At 42.0% G+C, this 21157-nt stretch overlaps 1 protein-coding gene across 1 annotated transcript in view; it reads right to left on the bottom strand.

Annotated features, from left to right (window-relative positions):
- LOC149227118 (uncharacterized) overlaps positions 1-21157 on the bottom strand; it is a 286071-nt gene that overhangs the window by 16537 nt on the left and 248377 nt on the right. The gene's annotated exons all lie outside the window — the stretch shown is intronic.

Below are 21157 nucleotides of genomic sequence, written 5' to 3' on the forward strand. Positions count from 1 at the left end.
CCCTATTGTTGCTGCCTCTTCGGATCTGGAAAACTTCCTCTGGACTCATTATCCCTTCCCCTCACTCACTTCTTCGATCTCTGGCTCTCTGGAAGCTGACTGTTGTTACTCTAGAAATCGATCTGCTAAGGAAATCGGATTTCTGGTGTTCTCAAGTGTATTCTCCATGTGCCCATCGACTTCCTCTTATAATCCATTGTTGGAGCACCAACGACCAAGATTAAAACTTAATCGATGACTAGGATCATCTTGGAATCAATCCGTGTGAGTTTCTAGATGATTCTCACCTTCACTTAATTAATACTGATTAATTAACCAATTTTCCTATGTTTAGACTTAGGAAACATTAAAAAATTGGTTAATAATCTTATTAAATCACTTGTAGGTCAAATTTCTAGAAACGGTTTATGGGTCTTGGAGATATCATGTATTCTAGCCTCTCCACCAAATTTCGTAGCTAGAACACATCCGATGCTACAAAAACTAATAGGGTAGTCCCTATGGAAATGAGATGATGGAAAACAAGTTGGGAACAAAGTTGCTCGAGAGACATAGTTGAGTGGACTAGCTACTTGGTGAGAAGTTAGCAAGATTAAGGATTCGATTAGATTTAGAATTGAGACCAATTCCTTATGGAGTCAAAAGTCTTGCTTATTATAAATTATGACCAAGTAACCGGATGGACAACCGTTGCTTGTATGATTAATTGACCTATATGAGATGCAACTCCTATGACTTAAGTGTGATGCAAGGATCTTGGTTAATTTTAGATTATATGCCTAATCTAGATGGAACCTTTCACTTAATTGTTTTGAGAATTAGTCTTCATATTAAGTTGTGAGATGGTTAACGATACCTCCCCCTGTGTTCCAACCACCTAGTACCTCCGGCGCTACAGAGACTATGGCTCTGACTACTACAAGGTTACTGTGTTAACCACTAAGAACGATTGAATCCCTCAAGCTAGATGAAAAATGGTTGTCCTAAGAGTCTATCAACCAAACTTATGCTTGGAGGTAAGTTATTAATGCAACTACAGTTAGGATGAAACGCAATATTATGAGTGAATCTTAGTTTAAGATTTGCTTATGTGATTTAAGTACTTAATGTTGATTAACTTATGGCAAGAATACTTAATAATGTATTGAAAGGCAATATTAAACAATAACAATTGGTAAATGATACAAGTGCCAATGTTCAACACCAATTGATAACAAGAACTTAAAGAAAATTATCCACTTATCATTTAACCAATGATTTGAGATGTCAATCAAAATTACTCAAGATATTATTATCACAATGCCAATTAGATCTCTAATGCCCAAATTGACTTAACTCATCAACAAGATTAGAACTTAGATGTTTTAGTGTTTGAAGTGCCAAGTTACTGAATTCTCAAACATAACTCTTGATAATCAATTGTTAGAGCTTAACAACAACAAACTACTATTAAAAAGACACTTGTGATGAGATTAGAACAGTAGTAAATAAATCAATATAAACCGAAGAAACAACAAGCCTCATATAACCAGAGATGCTCAATGAAATGCCCAATACGTTGCTTAATGTAAATTACGAGTATAGCCCACTTTAAGATGCAATATTTAGTAATGTATTAGATCTGAAATACTTATTACAGCAGTAAGTAGATCAGAAAATCAGTGAGCTATTGATGCTATAACAAGTGTTGAATTAAGCCCAAAACTTGGAAAATTTTGCCATAACTGAAATTTGAAATTTGTGGCCCTCTTAGGTGTGATAATCAGAAAGTATTAAATTCGATTATTCAGTTATGCAGAGAAATTCCAGCAAGCTAAAATTTAGATCTAGGCTAGGTACACAATACCCAAGTCGCCAAATATTTTGAGAAAATTTTATTACGCTATTTTAGAGTATTTTGACCAATTAGATATGTTATTATGCCACTTATATCACTGTTATGAAGATGAATTTACAACCGTAACAAAACAAAGATAAATTTAGGGTTTAGGGAGCAAACCCTAGGCCCAAGGCCTTGAAGATCACTTTGCCCAAAATTGTCAAAATTTTGCAATGAAGTTGACACCTGGAAATCAAAAATTTTGAGCCAAATTTTTGCAAAACCCACTAAGTATTCAGTCTTGAAAATTTTAGAAATGGAAAAGGGTCAAACTAGGGCTAGATGAGGGTAAGAGACAAGGGAAAAGGCACGAAGAGGACAACGGCTAGGGCTAGAAGTTAGGGAAGGGCTGAAAAGAGGCGGAGAAGAGGCCACAAAAGGAGAGCGAAGGGCAGAGGAGGAAGAGGAAGCCCTAAAAGGGTTGCAGATAGGGTTTGAAGGGCTAAAAATCCCATGTCTAGCCAAAAGGGCAGCTGTTTAGGGTCTAGGAGAGCAACTGAGTGGCCTAGGGCCCATGGCTAGGCTTGTAAAGGCCTAAAGTCCCTGACGTAGGGCTGGAAATAGGAGGCCGGGGAGGAGAGGGCTAGGAGAGAGCTTGAAATGGCAATAGCTAGCCCTAAGTGCAATCGTCTAGGGGTCTACGGGCAGGCTGAGGCCTCCTAGGCCCACGGCCAGGCCTAAAAAGACCCTAAACCATTGACGTTGGGGGAAAAAGAGGAGGTTGAGGCCTCTAGGCCTCACGACTAGCGCTGAAAAAGGCTAAGAAGATGACGCAGGGAGCTGGAAGGGTGACATAGGGGCCTTAGAAGCTGACAGTGGCCTTGGAGAGGTCGGATCCGGGCCTGAGAAGCCTAAAAAATGAAGCCCCAACTTCAGAAAAATTATCTCCTTCAGATCTGAAAATTTACTCAATTTCTTCAATGGCTAGCCCTACAAAAAAAAATTGAGACTAGATTTTACCCTCAAGGGCCTAGATCTAGCTCTATTCTAGATTTCTCCACTTGATCTCACATGCACAAATAGATTTACTAATACCCAAAACCCTAACTATATACAAAATCCAAAAACCCCAATTAGAAAAATTAATTTACAAAAATAATATACATATTGTTTACAAAATATACAAATATACAAGGGTTTTAAAATAAATTTTGAGAAATAAATTTTTATGGAGTTTTTCTTTGATAAATGGCTAATAATACTTTGGAAAATTAATATTAGTTATTGAAAAGATTTATTTTGAGGAATTTTCGAATTTCTCATTAAATCTTTTTTTATTAGCTCAAAATTAATTATTTTGAGCTAATTTCCTAAAAAAATTGACTTTGAATTAACCACCAAGGTCTAAGAGTCCAATTTTTCTTGAAATTTCCAATATTCCCTAAGTGGGGAACCTCTAAAAATTAATTCTTTTGATACGCACGAATTTTTCCACTTGGAAAATTTAATTTCTCTAGACTTTTATTTTTTATTCTAATTAATTAAATTTTTGGCTTAGAATTTTAATTTATTTTTGTCAGAAAATTTAATTAATTGACACTTGAGGGGATTAAATATTTTTTCCACCCTCAAATAGTTTAGCTATGGTGTCTAAGTATAAGGGACCATGCACTAAAATATTTTTTACATAATATTTTTTACAAATTCAACCCTCAAAGGAGGAATACCCCTTCAGCTTAGACCCTCAAATTTCATACTCAATTCTACGACAAAATATGATCTAGTAGACCAAGTGATTTGTAATAAAATAATTTAGCCAATTAGATTAAATTATTCTCAAATCACTTTTACATAAGACTCGACTAGAACACCAGGACTCACCTAAAGCTTTGACGACAAATTCCACCCTAGCTTTCAGGTGAAGTTGGAGGGAAAAACTCTGCCGACCATTTGTGTTTAGAAACACAAATGAGTCAATGAGATGAAAAACTTTCTAGGATGAAATTATCGTCAAAATAATAGGCTTACCTAGGTTGTTACATACATTCATGGTTTTACTAGTATCATTTACATTAAACATTTCCATAATGGGTTTACAATAACAGTGTTAATAGCTGATGATCTCGATCCTTTAAAGAAAAATATGGTACATCTACTTCCTTGGAACTTTTACAAAATTAGTGCAACATCTGGCTCCATATGGGGACACGTTGGTTCCATGAAGTAACGTGAGAATCCCAGAATCACACATCCAAGAAAATAGAAGTCCATCAAATAGATATCCATTCAAAATTGGAATCTTCATGTATATTGAATAAATCTCGCTGGAATAGAAAAATCTACTCTAACAAACTAAAATATAAAAGACATAACATAAATGTGTGAAATAAAACTAGCTAACGACATGAAATAAAAAGGATTAGGGTTAGAGATACTATACAAACAATGCCCCATGGCATCAGATGTCATCAATGTGGATCAATCTTGGGCATCTATTGAATGAATGGTAGATCAATAGGTTGCTTATTATATATCTCTTGCTGAAATTTGACCCTCTTTGGTTGGCACAACTGCTCATCACTGTGTTGCATATCTTTTTCAAACTGAAACTTGCTTCTCTTTTTGCTTGGAGGGGATGGTTGGTGGAATGAAGAGAACACACTGGTTGGACAAACTCTAACTCAAAATACAGTGGATGACCCTGTGGAACAACCTCTTCACCATTCTCTAATTTCTTTGGAACTTCTACGTGGTACCTTTTTTCTACTTCTCTATATAATATAGCCATACCACCTAATGTTGCTGGAATAGTGGCATATGATAGATCCATCTAAATAGATCCACCCAAATCTGCTGCAAAAATTCTGGACAAAAGCATTCCCCACATATCTGGCGCATCAATCACTGCTATAACCATGGTGATGATTCTGTATGGGTAATCAGCCAAGGATACCTGTAGATCTCCTCCAAATTTGAGGCCATTCTGACAGTGGAGTTGTGAGAAAATCCAAGCCCTAGCTTCGAGATCAAACTTTTCCCTATCATCCCCAAGGCTAGTACCTCATAGGATCAATTCAACACCTTTAAGTGAAAATTATTTCTTTTATCCTTTCCCCCACCTTATCTGGGGTAAGAACATCATTGGTTGCCATAATATTTCCTCCTACCCTAGACTTGGTCCACTTGGTCCTGTGTGGTCCCGTTCCTTTGAAAAGAAAATTCTTCAACAACCATCCAGGATACCAATTTCAATAAGGATTTTAGAGATTGGGAAATTCTTTCATGAATCATATCCCCTAAACTTGACCCTCAAATCCTCTCATTCCTCTCCTATAAGTCATTTTACCTTGCTTAGAAAGCAAGCAAGCTCTATCCTTCAACCTCTTTTGGAAAGGAATCATTTGGGTCACTCTATCTCCACTTATAGATTTATCATTCATTGGTGACTCCATCATATACCGGGTTGTTGGAAAATTAGAAAGGCAGTAAAGATTTTCTCGATCTTGATAATTACTTGTGATGTTTCTTATTATTACGATTCTTTATATCTTCTTTCTTTAGTTCATCAAGGAATTACCAAAAGCAGCAACACATAAAACAATGAACACAAGATGTAGGCACATGCCAGGGCAAAACCCCCCACGAGGGGAAAACCCAGTCAAAGTAATTCTTCCTTTCAATATTATTCTTTGAGACTCTTCACCCTAGACAAAGATAAGACCTTCCCTCCACACCAAGTCAGCCTCCAGAAGATTGAGTCATTGACCTCTTCCCAACAACTTTGACTATGCCGCAACTTGCAGCAGCTAACAACTTCCGGCAGCAGTCCAACTTAAGACTTCAATCTCCCAATCCAAAGCACAAAATAGAGAGAGACCACCACCAAAATTTCGATTCTCCTTGACTCCTTAGACTCCCCCAAACTCACATTCACTTCGGCTTCCCGGCAATAGACTTTCCCAACTTCCTACTTCACACTTTTTCCCAGCAAACAAATTTTCACACTTCTGCCCAGTAGAGAGAGAATGAGAAGTGATGCTACATATGAATTTGATGTGCTTCATTTTATAGGCTTCTTATGGGGTCGAATGGGTCCTTAGGCTGACTTGATCTTCTCTTAGGCTGACATGGTGTGGAGGTTACATAATTCATATTTGATTCAATACTTAGCCTTTTTACATGATTCAAAAGCCTAATAAGGGTCTCTTTAAATGTACAATAATTCTATAGACTCAGAATAAATTCTAAAGTCCTCAGTGGGGACTTTGACCAAAAATATGGTGACCCAAGCATGAAACCCATGCTTTAATAAGTCACAATAATAATAAAATAACTCTTTTCTTTATTCTTTTAAAAAGTACATTACATGATGACTCAGGTACATTACTGAAGACCGAACATAGTTACTTTTTCCAACGCTCCCTCTTAACTAGGGAGGTATTCATAATGTACATATACAATGGAAGATCTCAAACTATATGAACCGTGAAGAACTTTAGGCACCACAATGCCATGGACTAGATTCTTGACCAGGGCAACTATCCAGGTGGGACTAAGGTGGACTCAAGCTTTCAGCCCCTCTAGGTACCATCAGGCTTACTTTCTAACCACCAACCCAAAAATCCAAGTGTGTATCCAAAACAGAGCTCAATAATCAACACCACCTTTCCAACTTCAGGGACTCAAACATCAACACAAAGTGTCAGCCAGATGTCTCCCTAGGCAATGCTTCACTCGCAAAGCCCCAACACCCCTTGATCCAGCTGATCAAGAAATACCAATCTCTCCCAATCAAACCGATTGGTAACCAACATGCTATCAAATCCGTTAAGAGATTCACCTGTACAAACACCAACCAATAATATACTTTTACATGTACATAATCAAATACAAACCTTCGGGGTCTTACAGACAACAGATGTTGCTTCTCAACTTTCCATAGTAGGACTATCAATCGAATCTTTGACAAAATATTCCTCAATCATATTTCCTACTTTACATGCAGCAACATATCCTCCAAAATTCATTCTTCAATTGATACCAATCTATGCCCTCCCTCTCAACCAGGAAGCACCTCTTTATCCAGACTCCCTCTTAATATTAGGGAGATATCTTCTATTCATGCTTCCTCCAGGAGACCAGCTTCTTCTTTTTGACATCGGAGAATATTTCGTGGCTTCCAACCATTTCATCAGAGTTATCATCATCCCCATCATGCTCATCACATCTTCACCAAGTTGAAGATTGTGTACCAACACAACTTGCTTGTCACATCGAGCATCTTCACCAAGTTGAAGATTGTGTACTTGCACAACTTTAATAGAAAGTACAACCAAAACTATAGAAGCATGATGTTAGCCATATCAAAATCATGGAAGAATTTCAAATTTATTCATAACAGATACCCAAACTCAATTACAAACAAGAGACATATACTCTTCAACATCTTGCTAGGGACTTTGTTATACACCCTAGACTATTTCATAACAACATTCATTCCATCTAAGGTTTTAATATGTATTCCAAAGGTATGACATACCTTACTACAACATATAGCAAACCCTAGAAACCATTTACACACATATAGATCTTCAAAGTATCCAACAACCTTTCAAAACATTTATGTTAGACTTCTCACTAGGGATTCATACAAATCCTAGATTTCATACAAAAGAATCAATCAAAGTCAATCACAACTTAGTCATTAACTTGACCAGCTTCCACTAGAGTTAGTTCCAAACCCCTAGATTTTCAGTCAACCATCAATCAGTCACTATCATGACCAACTACCACTAGGGTTAGTTCGCAAACCCTATATTTCTGAGCAATCATCAAACTCAATCAAAAATTCAAATGTCAACAATCTCTTAACAAATCTCAAATTATCATATAGTTAACATTCATCAGAGATTTCTACTTCAACTAAGGTTTAACTCCAAAACCCTAGAATTCACAAATTCACCAATCTTTATACAAATCTCAAATCATCATATTCTAGAGATTTTACTTTGACTAACGTTTAATTCCGAAACCCTAGAATTCCACAATCTCAACAATCATTAAATGCATAGAAATTAGATTGTTACATTTCACACTAGACAATGTCACTACTAAGATTTAACTGTAAAACCCTAGATTTTCATATTCAACAATCACTTAATAGATTTCAGCGTGTTATATCACACATATTAACTTCACTAGGGTTTAGCTACAACACCCTAGATTTCCATATATCATCATCCTAGAATCTCAGACAAGGACTTCCATTAAATTCTGGAACAAGGACTTCCATTAGGTCCTAAGACTTATGACCATCAATAACTAGGTCAACACATATCTAGGAATTCATAAGAATATCATATGTCCAACATCATTAATACATCTTGACTTAGACCAATCTAGGAATTCAACCAAAGGACATATCTACATATGCCTAAATTTCATCATCATGCAAATATATATCATGTGTTAGTCAAACCCAACTTCACAACAATATCAAATAAGAGTTAGACAAACAATCATTTTGATTACACTTAGGGTTTGATCAAACAAACACACACATACCACGAAAAACATTTTTAAGACAATGTAAGGGCCTTGCTTACACATTCCACCAAATCCCAATGAGTTAGGGTTCCAATGTAAAAATATAGCAATCCCAACATTACCAAAACTTCAAAGGTTCGGGATTCTAGACCTCGTCATTCAATCCTAAGAAGTTTAGGATTTCCGATCACCAAAATCCCAAACATGACATCATCAATAAAAACTTCAACTAACATTTCACAACATCCCTAAGAATCTTAGGATTTCAAACATTCACATTAGCATACCCTTCGGTTAGGGTTTTCCAGAACCTGTCTAGGGTTCTACACAGTCAATCAAGAATATGAGTGGGGTGGGTAGATTTATCAAGAGATGAATCACCCAAACAAGAATCACTAAGATTCAATATAGCTAATCATAACAATGTTAGTAATAGATCATCAAATGAATAATCCTTTCAATCAATGTATTCAAAGCATACCTTTGAATCTTGACTAACCTTGTCTTGAGAGATCCTCCTTCTTCCGAATGTTTTTCTGATCAAGACAACAGAGGGAGAAAGGTGATTAGTATTTAATATAATCAAAACTAAATGAGTACATTAACCCAAAACTAAAAATACATGAGGTAGTTATCTTTAAGAGTTGTTGGGATCTCCCTCCAAAGCTTGAGGGAAACCTACAAACTTAAAGCAATACAAAAATGTATTTTCCGAAAATATGTTAAAAACCTATAAATTCTAAAACATATAAAACAAGTTATGTAAAGCAAATGACTTAATAGTGTAAGTCCCTAATGTCGAATTCTTCAGGCTTGACTTTCTTTGAGTCTCCTTCTTTGGCAAAGTTGGCTTGATCTCTTCCTCTCTTCTTATACCTTGGATTCTCGGGGAAATCACTCTTGTAGTGACCTTTCTTATGACATTCATAGCATTCTATCTTAGACATGTCAACTTTCTTCCTTCATCCCTTCGATCTCTTTCCTTTATCATGAGCAACATAAGCATTTGATACTTCTTCAGGATTGGCAACCAATGAGATCCTTAATTCTTATTGACTACATGCGGTCCATAATTCTTCAAAGGTGGGGGCTACCTTGCAACTGTTGAGACCTAAAGAAAATGCACCCCAAGAGGATGGCAATCCTAATATAGTAGTGATCACCAATTATTTGTTCGAAACAATCTCATCGATGGCCAAGAGATCATCCCTAAGTCTAGCTATCTTCACAAAGAAGTTTGCCACAATATCTTCTTTTGTCCTCTTTGTATTCCTCATCTCATTCTTTAAACTTGCTACTTGACCAATGCTCTTAATAGTGAACAACATTCACAAGGCTTTATACATCTCCTGAGCATGATCGATGTTAGCTATGAATGGGACAAGATTGTATTTTATCCCTTCCACCATCAGAGTCATAGCCACCAATTCTAAATCCCTGAACTTTGCTTTGCCGACATCACTGGCTTTTTCTGTAGGCTTCTTTACATTTCCTTTTACCAAATCTAGTACCTTGCTCTTTTCGAAGATTAGGTCAATCCTCTTCTTCCAGGATCTGAAGTTAGATGCTCCTTCAAGCTTGTTCTCACCCTTGATAGAGTTAGACATCTTCCTTGAATATGATAGAATCCTTCCCTGAGATAGTGCCTATGAATGGATCTTCCTTTTTCTTCCTTCTTCACCAAAGCTCTAATACCATGTTGGAAAATCAGAAAGGCAGTAAATATTTTCTCGATCTTGATAATTACTTGTGATGTTTCTTATTATTACGATTCTTTATATCTTCTTTCTTTAGTTCATCAAACAATTACCAAAAGCAGCACCACATAAACCAATGAACACAAGATGTAGGCATATGCCAAGGCAAAATCCCCCTTGAGGGGAAACCCAGTCAAAGTAATTCTTCCTTTCAATAGTATTATTTGAGACTCTTCACCCTACACCAAGACAAGACCTTCCCTCCACACCAAGTTAGCCTCCAGAAGATTGACCTCTTTCCAGCAACTTTGACTATGCAACTAACAGCTTCCGGCAGCAGTCCAACTTGGAATACTTCGATCTCCCAATCCAAAGCACGAAACAAAGAGAGACCACCACCAAAATTTCAATTTTCCTTGACTCCTAGACTCCCCCAAACTCGCATTCACTTCAACTTCCTAGCAATAGACTTTGCTAGCTTCCTACTTTGCACTTCTGCCCAACAAACAAATTTTTGCACTTTTTCCCAGTAGAGAGAGAATGAGAAGTGATGCTACATATGAATTCGATATGCTTCCTTTTATAGGATTTTTGTGGGGTCGAATGGGTCCGTAGGCCAAATTGATCTTCTGTTTGGCTGACATGATGTGGAGGTTGCATAATTCATATTTGACTCAATACTTGAACTTTTTACATGATTCAAAAGCCCAAGAAGGGTCTATTTAAATGTACAATAATTTTGTAGACTCAAAATAAATCCTAGTGTTGGGCGCGGGATCCCCCAAGGGAAGTTTTGGGGCTTAGAGCCCAAATTTTGGTTAGAAATGATAAATCCGATGTAAAGACTCTGCATTTTGTGGGCGCGTAACTTGTAAAAGAGTCATAGGGTTGTCTGCCCTCAATTTTGTAATGTAATGTCGACTATAGAGATCCACCCATGGTTCGTGGACCATGGGATTGTATAAATAGAGCGAGGCTCTAAGTAGTTAAAACATTTGAGAATCTAAGGATGGAATAGAATCATAGCGGAAGATCTAAGGGTAAAGTCGAGTCTTTGGACCATAGAGTAGGAGAAGGCTCTGCAGCTAAGTGCATAGAGGCCTTGTATTCCGCAGCTGAGTGCGTGAACCCCTGCAGCTGAGTGCGCAGGGCAAGTCGAGTCTGTAACCGTTGAAGCATTAATAAAGAGAAGTTTTATATCATTCCTGTGTATTTATTTCTTGTTTTCTGCATTGAATGTATTGGGCATAAATTGCATTTCTGTTGTTTATATGGCGCGCGAACATGTATGAATGTGTTGAATAAGTGAATGCAAGATGAAATATCTGTTTATGCGAAGTTAACTAACTCTTGTAAGAAAATAAGTAAGATCCATGGTGCAGTTTAGGGAAATAGCGCAGATCACTGCAATAGCAGCATGAAATCACCTCATCCCCTAGTTAGGGCTGCGCGAAAGGCGATCCTAATGGATCGCGAAGGTACTAAGGGTCAGAACAGTGCGCAAAGTGACCCACGCGAAGGTAGGCACAGTTGGACTAAATCGACACCTCAGACATCTCAAGGGTGTAGAAACTTGGTTCTAGCATCCCCCCATACTGCTTCGGGTGAGACTTCAGTCTACGCTCTGCGGGCTAATGCCGAAAGGGCCAGTAGTGTAGAGATTTGTTTGGCTAATTAACTCTGAACCTGGGTCAAGCCCCCTCAAGTCAACAAATGGTTCCGTTGTCAGGATCGGAATCTGCATAGAGATTTCTGATGTCGTATCATTGGAATCCAACTAACAAGGAAATTGAAGGTTGGTTGGATAGAAGAATTCACAAGTTCGCGGCGCAGGAGAACAAGAATCTGCGACTGACAAAAGAAGAGTGGTTAGACTGCTATCTGTACACAGAGATCCACGAAATCTTCTTCCCGTCTTTCCCTACTAAGCTGTACGAGTGGATTGCGAAGATAGCGGATAGCCAAGGAAGGTGGAAGCTTGACGGTCCTATTGTGTGGACCCTAGAATTAGTGCAAAGATTGGAAGCATCAGAGGATAAGATCACGCACACTGTTGATCATTGGCTCGATCAGATTATAAAAGGATTCATTACTGAGTTTGTGGTTGACACCTCAGTTAGCTACAGCGAGGCAAAGCGACGCTTTCTCAAAGGACAGCGAGGTAAGTATGTAAAGTCTTTAAACACTTGGATTAAAATGTTATTGTGTGAAAAAAGGGTTATGCAATTACCTTAATGTTCAGGGCTACACGAAGTGGGAAAACCTACAGGAACGAAGGAAGTAAGGGACCAAAAAATAGCCCCTTGATTTCACCTCTGCGAGGGGACGAGGAAGAACTCGAAGTCTCTCCGCGAAGTGCAATCCATTTGATAAGGCAAAGAATTTCGCGAATACCACCCCCACCCACACCGCCACCAGCTTCACCACCATCACCTCCATCTTCACCTGTACCACCTCCGCCACCACCGCGATTCAATATGGCGAGCACAATAAAGTTTCCTGTGTTCAAGGGATTGGGAAATGAGTATCCGGACCAATTTTGGTTCGTTGTAAGAGCCGTATGGGAAGTGCAAGGAGTTACAGATGATAATATCAAGAAAGCAACACTGGTTAGCGCCCTGTAGGATTGCGCGCTGACCTGGTATATGAAGCATCCAATGATAACCCGAATGCGGGAATCGCGGATATCCAAATTGCGCTAAATAAGGAATTTAGCAGGCCAAAGTCTAAAGCACAATCGATCATTGGATTCAAAGAGATCACGATGCTACCAGGCAAGACTCCTTGGGCACTGGATCAGAGGCTAAAGTGTACGATTTGCGAAGTTAATATGAATCTGACAAATGGACAGCACTGCAAATGGTTTGTAGCATCGCTAACGCCACATTTAAGGATTGCACTATCGCAACAGAAGCTAACAACTCAGACGAAGGCCTTAGAGATCGCGATGAGGCTGCATGAGACCCCAATGCAGAATCATAACTTAGGAGTTTAGTAGATCCACGCACAGTTGAAGAACTTATGCCTTGAGATGAAGACTCTGAAACAGGACAGGACGGCTCGACCAGAAGTGCGCAAAGAAGTATGGTGTGTAAAATGCAAGGGTCAGGGTCATGACAAGGACCACTGCCGGTGTTCGCAAATTACCTCGTGGGAGGAGGACCGATGCTATTAATGCCAGAAGCGCAAGCAAGGCCTAGCGCGGCGCCTGCCTTGTGGTGCGCGATTTGTCAAATAGCTGGGAAACATGCTACGGACAATTGCCATTTGTTACAGAAGTATACACAAAATTTGCAACAGTTGCTTTGTAACTTTTGTAGGTCGATGGGACACGATAAGCGCACTTGCAGAAGCTATGAGCTAATGATGGATAGAACTCCCGCCTACAGAGTTCAGGCTAAAACGCAGCCCCTAAACCAGAATGTAGGACTGGCACGAACAGGGTTTCAGGGGCGCAGATGAGGACGAGGCGGCGGAGGACCTGGAAGAGGTCGTGGACAGTTGATATGCTACAATTGTGGAGGACCAGGACATTATGCCCGCGATTGTACGAACCCAACATCCATCGTGTTTGTATTGTACCTTGTTTGATCATGAGACGGAAGATTGTCCTACGCTGATAGCTAGGATTCATGACAAAGGAGCACTACCACCTCCCCCAACTTAGAACCTGCAAAGGATGAGGTCTGAGCCGCGCGAGGACGATCCAAATGTGAACATTGTGCTCCGAAGTGGAATCACGACGGGAGATGACAATGGAAAACAGTCAGAAGATAGTACTTGGGTTCACAAAGCTCTAGCAAAAGAAGCGAAGTTTGATTTGGAGCGCACTCGGGAAACCTCCATGGAAGCTAAGAAGAGCTTCACTAATGCCTCCACTTCAGGAAGCAAAGATAGCCCGGAGCTGGAGATGGACCCATCTATGCTTACAACGTTCTTGGAAACATGTATGAAGTTACTACGTGACAGTAAGGCTGTAAAAGAATTACAGGAACTCATTAATAAATGCGTTGGGACTGCGCCAGGAGAACCGCGTGTAGTCTGAAATATTGGAAAGCATAAGACGAGGACGGGAAGAGAAATGAGGTTAACCACGCAGATTGGAGAATATGAAATGGACCAAGTAATTCTGGATTTAGGATCGGATGCGAATGTTCTACCGAAGCAGACATGGGAGCGAATGGGGAGACCTATGCTGCAATGGTCTCCTATTGAACTACGGATGGCGAATCAGCAAAAGATAATACCCATGGGGCGATTGCAGGGAATCACTGTGGATATTGAGGGAGCGAGCGCGCTAGCAGACTTTGAAGTGATAGAGATTGTTGATGATAGCAATCCCTACCCCGCGCTCTTAGGAATTGATTGGGCCATTGACATGAACAGGGTGATTAATCTGAAGAAGCACAAGATGATTTTTGAGAAGAAGTCTCTACGTGTAGTTATACCCCTGGACCCTGCTGAAGGATCGCGCTATACAGAGCCAGTGTGCGACTATGAAAGTGATGATGATTTGGACTACATCTATAAGATAACAGCGCGAGAGCAAGACTGGGTAAATCCCACCGCGGATGGGCAGATTTCATGGGAGCGCGAAAGCTCCTGTACTTCGGATTCTAATGAGGAGATAGAGCGATGGCAAAACCGGTTACATGAGGTAACCACGCTTAATTGTAATATGATGACAAGGTCACTGCGCTGCGTATCGACAAAAGTGAGAGATCTGCCTACTTATGATGGGTTAAGTGAGGTAGATACCTTCTTGGATAAATTTGAAAGGGAGGTGCCGAAAAACAACACTTCCAGGCCTTGGATTGGGTACTGCGAGCTACGCCCACGAGGTGGTGGGGTATGCACAAAGGAAGCTTTGACGACTGGCGCGAATGTAGAAGAATGATGCGCACGCGATTTGGGAAGCCTAGGGTGCGATTGACAGACAAACACAATGGGCAGGATGGTCCGCGCTCGCATCTAGCTAGGTGGGTGCAAGCATATGGAAAACAACCTACATGGATGCACATGAACTCCGCGCTGAAAGGTATGGTCAATAAGCATGTGTTGGGGGGGCAAATGTGCAAATGGCTCTTCATGTTGGAAAGACAATATGTAGGAAGAACAATTGCACAGAAGGTTCTTCACGCGGAAGCATTCAACAAGGTATGCAACGTGCTAAACAAAGTATGTAATGCGCAACGAAGTGATTGGGACCTGCGCGTAACTGCAATATTATGGGCTTATAGGATGAAATGCAAGAAACTGACGGGACAGGCGCCTTTTAGGCTTGTCTATGGAGTAGAAGCCGTAATGCCTATGAAGTACATCGTGCCTAGTCTGCGCATAGTAGTGCTCATAGGTATGACGGACCGTGGAGCCTTGGAAGAAAGGCTCGTGCAATTGGAAAAACTCGAAGAAGAACGGTTTTTGGCTGGATTCCACCAACAAGTACAAAAGCAGCGCAAAAAGGCCTGGCATGATCGACATATTAAGTTGTGCATCTTTAAGGTGAACGATTTGGTATTTTTATGTGATAGTAACTTTGATAAATTCCCAGGGAACCTCAAAATGCATTAGATAGGACCGTATGTTATTAAGGAAATCACAGACAGTGGCGCGGTGCAGTTGGTGAAATTAAATGGCGAACTCTTCCCAGGAAAAGTAAATGGTAGTTGTTTGAAGCCATACACAAGTGGCTCGGCCATCTGACTAGCCGCAGGAAGCACAGTCTTAGCGCTCCAGGCAGCTGAAAGGAGGCACGGGACTATAAACTACTCTGCCTGGGAGCTGCGCGATGTCAGGACTGCGCGCAATAGCGAAGTGTCACAGGGTCCGCGACAACACGAGGGTAGCTGCACTGCCACATGGGTTGGCTGGAAAGTGACCATTAAAGTCACTATTCATGATGTGATGCTTGGTTTGAGACCAAATGGAGTGGGCGGCGGGCATTTAAGGCGAGCTTTATGGGCTATATTTGTGAAAATCTGCCACTAGGTGAGCATTAATGGACCGAATGTGGGGGGAATGGTCGAATTCAAATTCAAAAGATGCTATAAATTGCAAAGGGTTGTCCAGCAAACAACACTTGGCCATTTGAGAATTGAGTTGTTGCGCGCCCAGAGATTCATGAACCCAGATTTGTTTGATCTTTTGAAGTCGAAGTCATTGTTTGAGCACTTACCCGAGCCGTTGAGAGAATTGTGGAATAGCAGTATGGCAGCGCCTGAGGAAGCCATGGATACCGGAGCAATGACCGCTGAGGAGGCCACGCAGGCCATGACAGTAGGAGAAGCCCCAAAAAGTGCTGGGATAGTTGCAAAAATCCCTAAATCGCCGCGCACGCCGAGACCTAAGAAAGACAAGCAACCTATGGTACCAGTGTGCGTGTCCCCTAGAAACCCTCTGAGAACTAAACTTACCATGGAAGAAAAGGGGAAGGCGATCAATTTGGAGGCCGATGAGGAGGAAGAAGACTTTGAAGAAATCCTAGTAGAGGAGGAGGACGAAGAAATGGAGGTAGAAACCCAGGGTGCGAACCCTCTGACTAGGCTGCCTGCATATGTTCCTCCGCAGAAGGAGAAAGCAAGGGTGCCCAAGGACCTAGATGAGAGCAAAAGCTCTCTGCAGACTCCGCTGCTCCCCGACGACATCATTTTCAACGGAGCGCACTTGGGCCGAGTGCCTGTATTAAAATTTGAAGACTAGGATCTCGCACACCACGAGAAGTTCCCACATTTGGCAACCGCACAGCTAATGCGCCAGAAGAAAAACACACCGCTGGGAGTTATAGAGTTGGAGCCGCGCCAATGGCTGCGAGGTGTGGAGAAGGTAGGACTATTAAACCTGCTCTGGGTGTCGCATTACCATCGTGCCCCAATGACTATTTTTGTCATCAGGCAGTTGCTCTGCTTGGTGCATGATGGGTGCCTGTGGCTGGAGGAGCCCATCCCCATCACGGACCACTTAATCCACAGAATTACCCAGCTCCCTTGCAAAGGGGAGGATCCAGCGAATATCTCAGAGGGTAAAAGTGATGATTTGGCCATCGCGGAGGCCATGAAGAAAAAGTTCAAGCTGGAGAAGAAGAAGAGAGGGTACACGATTTCCAGCATCAACAACGCTGCGGTCAAAGTCGCGATGCAGATACTGGCTAGAAAGGTTATGCGGAAGTGCCATGCGGATGAGGTACCTGTGCTGGTGGTTGCACTTGCTGTGCAATGCGTAGAAGGGGTCCAGTTTAACTGGGTGGATTACTTGTGCAAAGAGTTCCTGGAGAACTGTTGTGAGGCACAGGAGTAGGGGAAGACTTTCCATTATGCGTGGCTACTGTTGTCCATCGTGCTGGTGGCATGGGAATTGCCCGAAGACAACCAGTTCCCCACGATTGCGCAGGACCTTCCGGAGGCAGCGAAGTACGCTTCACTGTGGGCAACCAAAGATGCAGAGAGAATCAGGGACAAAAAGATATTCTGGATGTTCATGGAGATGAACATCAGAATGGGGATGAATCACAAGCTGCGATTATCGCCCACTGTCTACAACAGTCTGCAAAGCTTCGCAGAGGCGGACTTCCACCATGTATACATCAGGGTGTGCAAGGACCCCGTGAAGACTTGGCGCGAGCTCCCTTATCTGGAGACGGACGATGTGATATTCGTCGTTCATGAGTCGTGGCTGCCGGAGTGGCGCGCTCCAGCCAGCTCCGCGGTGGAAGCAGAGAAGTCCACCGCACAGAAGAAAAAGGATGAGGCAAAACTGCGGATGGCACAGTTGGCAAAGAAGCGAAGGAATGAAGCAGCAGCAGCCAAGGCACAAGAGGCGCGCGACGCTACGACGATGGTAGAAGAACAACATAAAGCAGCAGAAGAGCGCGAAGGCCAGAAGTTGCCTTCACTCGAACAGGAAACAGAGCTAGAGGAAGGTGGTGCGGACCCGCAAACAACGTCTACACAGTTGAAAGGACAGCGCTCAAGAGAGCAAGTGGGGCCGCGGAAGAAGTTGAAGGCCTCAAAGACTTCTTTCGACCCAATCACCCTCACTGAGGGGGATTTACATGACATTGGGGAGACAGTGCGGGACATCACCGCGGAGGCCCTCCAGCAATTTGCGGAGAAACACCAGATGGTGTTGGGGGCTCTCCAAGCGCAGATACAGGAGTTGTAGGTGCGCACTCCACAAGCTGGTATTGTGTCGACCAGCCTCGCAGTAAGCACGACTGCGACTGAGGAAATGTTGCGCACCCACATGAACAACACTATAGTGCTGCCAGAGGGAGCACTGGTTATAGAAAATGAGGCCGACAGGCCTATGGTCAGTGTGCTGAAGGGAGTTGGGATAAATATGGCTGCGCTCCCTCGGGAAACACTCTACGTTTTGCAGGATGGAGTTAGTGCAGAACTGGAAGCCAGGGAGGGTCACACGCTCCAGGTCATGAGCCAGCAACGCATCAATATTGAACAGATGAGCCTGCAGCGCGATGAGGTAGTGGCGCAGAACCAACAAATTGTGCAGGTGGTCGAGGAAGCCTACCAAATGGTCTCGGAGCTGGCCATCCAAGCAGGGGAACCAACGGAGGCGGGCACCTGGAAACTAGCAGCAATGGTGTGTGAGGCGAAAGAAGAGATGGCCAAGGTTTCGCTGAAGTTGAACCTTCAGATAGTCGAGCTACATTTGAAGGCACAGCGTTCAATGCTGTCAGAGGTTAAGGAACAGCGCACGAGCATGATTACAGCGGCAATAGCGGAGGTCAACAACGCAGTGAAACATTGCACCAAGCTATTTGAAGAGTTTTTCGAGGTTCTCACCACTCTAAAGGAGGACCCAAACATACAGCGCTTAGAAACAGAGGCGCGTGAGCTGCAGCAGAAACATGATGAGATAAAAGGGACTGCGCAGACAGTTGCCCTTACATAGAGGCTCGCACAAATGTAGCAAGCGAAAGCGCTCAAGGAGTAGGTGGATGTTGCTCGACACGAGGAAGTCGTTTTGAAGGCGCTCGTACAACCATGGATTGATGAGGCGTTCGTCATTACTGCCTCTATTGAAGCAAAGCTCATGCAGATGCAAGGTACAAAAGAACAGGTTCAGGAAAGCCGTTTAGCCACAGCGGTCTCTGAACAGCGTGTCCAGGAGGTACAGCAAGCAATTGCTCAGTGCGTTGCCGATCTTGCAGCGATCCAGGCAGAGTTGGGAGGTCTTTGCGCAAAGATCTCCGCACCGACAGAGTGACTCGAGGGCGAGTCACGATGTTTGTATTGGGGGCCTATTGGGCGCGGGATCCCCCAAGGGAAGTTTTGGGGCTTAGAGCCCAGATTTTGGTTAGAAATGATAAATCCGATGTAAAGACTCCGCATTTTATGGGCATGGAGCGCGTAGCTTGTAAAAGAGTCATAGGGTTGTCCGCCTTCAATTTTGTAATGTAATGTCGGCTATAGAGATCTACCCATGGTCCGTGGACCATGGGATTGTATAAATAGAGCGAGGCTCTAAGTAGTTTAAAACATTTGAGAATCTAAGGATGGAATAGAAGCATAGTAGAAGATCTAAGGGTAAAGTCAAGTATTTGGGTCAGAGTAGGAAAAGGCTCTACAGCTAAGTGCGCAGAGGCCTAGTAGTCCGTAGCTGAGTGTGCAGACCCCTACAGCTGAGTGCGCAGGGCAAGTCGAGTCTGTAACTGTTGAAGCATTAATAAAGAGAAGTTTTATATCATTCCTATGTATTTATTTCCTGTTTTTTGCATTGAATGTATTAGGTATAAATTACATTTATGTTGTTTATATGGTGCGCGAACATGTATGAATGTGTTGAATAAGTAAATGCAAGATCAAATATCTGTTTATGCGAAGTTAACTAACCTTTGTAAGAAGATAAGTAAGATCCGCGATATAGTTTAGGGAAATAGCGCAGATCACTGCCATAGCAGCACGAAATCACCTCAGCCCCTGGTTAGGGCTGCGCAAAAGGCAATCCTAATAGATTGCGAAGGTACTAAGGGTCAGAACAGTGCGCGAAGTGACCCGCGCGAAGGTAGGCACAGTTGGACTAAATTGACACCTCAGACATCTCAAGGGTGCGGAAACTTGGTTCCAGCATCCCTCCATACTGCTTCGGGTGAGACTTCAGTCCACGCTCCGCGGCCTGATGCCGAAAGGGCCAGTAGTGTACGGATTTGTTTGGCTAATTAACTCTGAACCTGGGTCAGGCCCCCTCAAGCCAACACCTAGAAGTCCTCAATGGAGACTTTGACCTAAAAAATGGTGACCCAAGCATGAAACCCATGCTTTAATAAGTCACAATAATAATAATAAAAGTTTTTTTCTTTATTATTTTGACCAGTACATTACATGATGACTCAAGTACACTATTGAAGACCGAACATAGTTACTTTTTCCAACACAGGTCTCCTCCCATCGATGAAAGTCCATTAACAGAAGGGAGCCTTAGCTGAGGTGATAGTGGGCTGAGTCTCCATTTGTTGCCCTTGGTCTAGCATTTTCCCTTTACAGATCCCCTTTAGGTCCCTTGCTAGTTTGAGCAGTAACAATATCCATAACAGGAAATAACAGTGATAACAAAAGAAAATACCAGAATGCAACACAAAATTTTAACCCATGCATAAACGACAATGTAAAACACCAAAAACTGCGCCAAGCTAAGCCATTTTATTAATAGAACAAGATGGAGTAAAAAATATGGAGATAGATGAACCTGGGCTTGCTACAGCAAGCAAGGTAAAAACCTAAGTGAAGATGCAGGCACCCATGTGCTAAAAATGGATTTGTTGCAAGGACTGTGCCCAGCCATAAATAAATCTTGCAACTGCTAGGAATGAATTGTTGATTTAGCCCTCCAAACTGCTCAGAAAATCCAATGAAATTAGCCAGAGCCTCTACACCTCAAACCCACAAAAACCAACAAGTAGTTGGCTTCCTTCCAGCGTGTTCGGAAAGCCCCAAAAATGCACACTCCTTTCTCTATCTAGTGTATGCACACTGAAGGAAGAATGTTGCTTTCAAGCACTAAACCCCCTTTGAAAATCTCTCTAAAGCTCCTCTACAAATTCCTCTGGCAATACCTTCAAATCCTAGCAACTATCTCTCCT

This window comes from Pinus tabuliformis, chromosome J, assembly GCF_031772625.1.
Source record: "Pinus tabuliformis cultivar Carrire ecotype Pingquan chromosome J, CPIR1, whole genome shotgun sequence".
NCBI classification, from domain to species: domain Eukaryota; kingdom Viridiplantae; phylum Streptophyta; class Pinopsida; order Pinales; family Pinaceae; genus Pinus; species Pinus tabuliformis.